This window comes from Notothenia coriiceps, unplaced genomic scaffold (genome assembly GCF_000735185.1).
Source record: "Notothenia coriiceps isolate Sejong01 unplaced genomic scaffold, NC01 NC01_scaffold00025495, whole genome shotgun sequence".
In the NCBI taxonomy this organism is placed as follows: Eukaryota; Metazoa; Chordata; class Actinopteri; order Perciformes; family Nototheniidae; genus Notothenia; species Notothenia coriiceps.
This window is the reverse complement of record NW_011358196.1, coordinates 10,347-14,974: the sequence shown is the minus strand read 5'-3', so window position 1 is coordinate 14,974 and position 4,628 is coordinate 10,347. Positions and strand designations below refer to the sequence as shown.

The following is a 4,628-nucleotide window of genomic DNA, read 5'->3' as shown; positions in this document are numbered from 1 at the left end:
ACACACACACACACTTCTCCGCCTCATTCTGTTTTCATTTACTCGTTCGTTATCTGACCAGCTTCAATCTTGGAGGCTACTCACTTCGTTTCTTGAAGCCCTCGAAAGGGTTTTTGAGGTTGATGCCTCGGTTAACGTGCGTTGTTTGGCTTTCTTGTCCGCAGCAGCAGAAAGCATTTTCGAATGTTTGAATGAATCAAAGTGGGTCGTCACCGTCGATTTTCTCTTATGCTCCAACACACAGTTGCACGGGGTGCAGAATAGTTTCGCCCCACTTTTTGCCCGGTCTTTAGTAGAAATGTTCGTCGGTAAATGAGATGGATTAGATGTTTTCCTCTTGATGTTTTCTCTATCGTGTGAGCTCCACACTTTCACTCTGTACAGTGTTGTTTACATTCTGTGATGCGCGAGCTGATGACGTCACGTCAAGACGAATTAACCTTTTTTTTTTCTCAACTTTGTGTGGAAAAATGCGGGGATTATGCGGCCTTTTGATAAACATGCGGCCTTTTAAAAATCTGCGCCATTTTGCTGATTATGCGGTAAATTCTGCGATCGCAGAATCGCGTTTTTCTGGAGGGTCTAGAAAGGAGCACCACAGCAGAGCTGGTCTTCCTCATACGAGGCATAGGAGAACTCCAGAAAGCTGCGCTGCAGTGCATCTCCGTTGACAGGTCCAGACTGGAAGATAATTACATATATTGCTGTGATTTTGTCTATTTACGGAAATGTTATAATGTATAATATGGTAAAGAATATTTACACTTACTCTTCCTCCACACTTTGTGCGATGCTCCAGCAGCTTTGCAAAGGCCTGTCTGGAGAATCCCGGAGAGATGACCTTGAGCTCTTCAAAGGAGCTCAGGAGGTCCAAGGTGTAAAGTGTGGAAATACTGACCCAAGCTGGCCAGTATCCACTCTTAAGGAGGACTTTCAAGTCGGGGGTCCACTGCTGCTGGCAAGTTTGACAGACATATAGTGGCAGATACAAGTCATAACGCCCTTGGAACAAGTAAATAAACATAATTAAGACACATTTTACAACAGTTCCATCTACAAATAGTCAAAGATGAACAGATATTACATGAAGGTTTTACTCCAAGTGGAAGCACAATGCCTCAGCCCACAACAGTAAACATATAACAACAATTCAATAGAAATCAAAATATATATAAATATATATATATTTGTTTACCATTGATGGTAATTAAAATCACTGGTTTGCCTGGTACCACAGTGAAGTTTGTGCCTTTACAGGAGCAGTTGGGTGCCTTCACAGTTGGCAATATGCAAGCTGTCAAAAAAAAAAGAAAAGCACTAATTACCGTTATATGCTGGCCGAAGAGACATGCGAACATCAAAATGCTAGTTTGAGAGAGCATACCTTGGTCATGGGTGTCATATCCACCTTCCACTCTAACAAGACACGTTGTTGGACTAATTGGTTTAAAAAAAAACCATTCATTAAACTGTCCCTGTTGTGGAGTGGCTGGTTCTTGTGATGAAGTACATCACAGTCTCCACAGAACCACTCCTCGGGGAGACACTCTCTACACCTTGGGAGGAAATACAAAATATTCTAATATCCTAGAATTACTTTCATTTTCATGTGGGTTTTCTCTAGGTATCCAGTTTTCTAACATCCCAAAAGTCATGCATGTTAGCTGAAATAGCAGGGCACTGAGCATTAATACTGAAAAATTACAATTAGTAAAAGTAATTTAAATAAAGTAAATGTTATCTCACCTAATAACAGCCGGCTCGTGGCAGAGGCCACCACAGGGGATGACCAACAGCCTCTTTTCTAGAAGGCATTGTAGGTGGTGTGGTCTCGCTTCTTTCCAGCGCTCTGAGGCTTTCTGCTGCCGAAAAGACCAGGATGAGGCAGAGCTTTTTTGGCTCAGGAGGAGGACATGAGGAAAGAATGTCAGAGAGTCTCTCCATATTCTTTTCTGTGAACAGAATGGGAAACTTTAAAAATGACTATATTTAAAGATGAACACTAAAAATCAAGGATCATTTCTTTGCTCAGTATGGAACTGGCCAATATCTTTACTGAATTACATTCCTCGTTCGAGTTCCTGAACTGTCAGTTGTGTATAAGGTTATTTTCTCTCACTAACCACAAATTTATTTAAAAAATGATTTTAGTTTTAAACTTAAAGCCATTTTTGTGATTTACCAAAATTTCGTGTTGTGCTGAAGGTTCAGTACGCAGAACCTCCACACTGGAAGACTGGAAGCCCTCAGTCGGGGGGGATGTGACTGTAAAACATCACACAGGAGGGTTAACAACAGATAACTGATGATTTGTATTATCTACCTATTGTTTTAAAAGCTTGTGAAATTAAATAAAGCATAGTTCTTATGACACCACAGTGGGAATGTCTCCGACTGTAGTGTCACTATGCGTTTATATATTGGAATTATTGTAGACCCTCAACAAGCATTACTGTGTTTTAATTCGATTTTCAACCATTTACTTAGTAAATTCATAAAATGTAAAAATAATTGGGATTTTAACCTGTAGCTGAGAGCCTTGGCGTCGCCCTCCAACGACCCTCCCTCTCGGCTTGCCACGTCCAACACAGCCCCTTTTAGGGGACTGTAAAGTGTCTCTACAGAGCGTGCCCGTTTCCTCTCTCTCAGCTGCTTTCTGTGACCAAGTAACAACTCATTATACGGTTGATGTTGCTGATAAACTGATACCATATGACAGTGGACAAATAAAAGTAAATTCATTCACTTGAAGAACATTTTTGCTTCAAAGTTCTTCCTACCATATACAACTAATGAAGCTAAACAAGTTGAAACGCTTCAAGCTTTATAGAAGTCAGCCTCTGCACCCAATGTGTAATGAGAAACCGTTTTGCAAAGCCCATATACATTGATCCAAAATCCATTTCTGGCCTGTTCAGCAATTTCTTGGATAAGACACAGAATAGTGACCCATTCAAGTGGGTAAAATGAATGAGGTCATATGGGTTAAAACACCACCTTAGCTTCAGCAGCTAAGATGTGTTCATGCTTCAGCCTCAACAAAGCCAATGACGTTTCGCTTCTTTTGGATGTGGGATTATTGGGTTCTGGGTTGTGTTTTGTTGCCATTGCAACACCAGCAGCCAGCCGCCAGACAGACAGACAGACACAACCGAAGCATGCGCAACAGCTGGCTGTATGAAGACAAACAGAGATAGAGAGACAGATTGTAAGATTGAGAATGGATAGATGAAGAAATAGATAATGAATGATAGAAAAAGATAGAGACAATTAACTATAAGAAAAGGTAGGTAGATAGACTAGGTCAGATTGTTAGGTTCTGCAGAAGTATTGGCTCTTAAAAGTGCCATTGGTTTTATGATGGTGTAGATACTAGATCAGTGTATGGGTTTGTGGTGTGGGTACCAGGAGCTGGCAGGAGAGAACAGAAGAAAGTGAATTAGTAGTGAAACTAACATTGTTACGGTTTTAACTACTTTCAGACAGACTGAGCTTCATTTACGTGTTTTGTTTCATACGCTCGTAACGCACATGGATGACGGACAGAGCCCCTCAAAAAATAAATATTAACATAACATATTAGACAGACTGAAAGATTTCACCTTTATGTGTTAACACTGACTTCCATACTGCAGTAACACAGCACCAATGACGTAGAAATCACCAAAAAAACACATTAATACAACAAAAGCAACATAAAAAACAACTAGACTACCGCCACACTCAAAACCCACCCACAAACAACATCCTATTAACAATGATCAGACACAGCGCTTAGATCCTGTCATGATGAAAACACAAAGCCGATTAAACACAAAAAGGATCAATCGATAAATAATCTACACAAACTCATTAACACTGGCACGGGAAACACCAATATAGTAGACACGACAATCAATAAACAAGACACAAAATATTTTATCAAACACAACCACTTAATGAACTTCCGAAAAATATAAATAGACTGATACGTAAGTGCTTGATATTTGATACGTCGAACTAAGACCTTAGCTTAGACCGCCCGCCCGATTAATTCTCTACCCTTTATGTGCTTGCTGATTATTGTGTTCTCAGATCTTACGAACAGTATCAGATACATGTTATGATGAACCACCAATGGTGGGTGACCATAAGATACACAGGCTTACAAACAACACGTTCTCTCAACACACATCTAAGCACAAACCATGGATCAGATCTAGTGATTCCAAACAATTACTATTCGTCACGAAGGCATGAGACTCGCCAATGAGGTAGGCAGACGTCTTTGCGTGCCAGCGCCATATAGAAATATTGGCGCATGGCACAATACCGGTGAGTAGACTCTGAAAACCTGAAGAATGAATTTCCACCATTGTTACCGGAATATCTAACCAATAACAAATAATTAATACATTATCTATCTTAATCTAGACACGCATAACAAAACCAACTTCCATCAAATCCAACCTAAGTAGCCTCACGTGACAAAAACACAAAAACAAACAGAAACTCTATCGTTCTTTATAAAATGCAAGAAGTTCTACCATCTCACGCATGATAAACACTAATAAATAAAACCAATACCAAATAATCTCCTTAAACCCAAATAAATAAAATGGTAACAACCTAAAAAACCGACACACCAA

General features: G+C 39.9%; 2 long non-coding RNA genes across 4 annotated transcripts; both read right to left on the bottom strand.

Annotated features, from left to right (window-relative positions):
* Positions 1 to 590: 590 nt before the first annotated feature.
* LOC104956160 (uncharacterized) lies at positions 591 to 1,816 on the bottom strand. 3 transcript variants are annotated; one of them, XR_799515.1, is made up of 5 exons: positions 1,747 to 1,816; positions 1,385 to 1,556; positions 1,196 to 1,294; positions 770 to 1,002; positions 591 to 681 (listed from the first exon to the last, which is right to left on the bottom strand). It is a non-coding gene; the product is annotated as an uncharacterized lncRNA (long non-coding RNA). The 3 variants fall into 3 exon arrangements; XR_799516.1 differs by having other exon boundaries at positions 1,409 to 1,556; XR_799517.1 differs by lacking the exon at positions 1,385 to 1,556 and having other exon boundaries at positions 1,747 to 1,815.
* Positions 1,817 to 1,906: 90 nt separating this feature from the next.
* On the bottom strand, positions 1,907 to 2,570 carry LOC104956159 (uncharacterized). The gene is made up of 3 exons (XR_799514.1): positions 2,525 to 2,570; positions 2,183 to 2,265; positions 1,907 to 1,952 (listed from the first exon to the last, which is right to left on the bottom strand). It is a non-coding gene; the product is annotated as an uncharacterized lncRNA (long non-coding RNA).
* Positions 2,571 to 4,628: the final 2,058 nt, after the last annotated feature.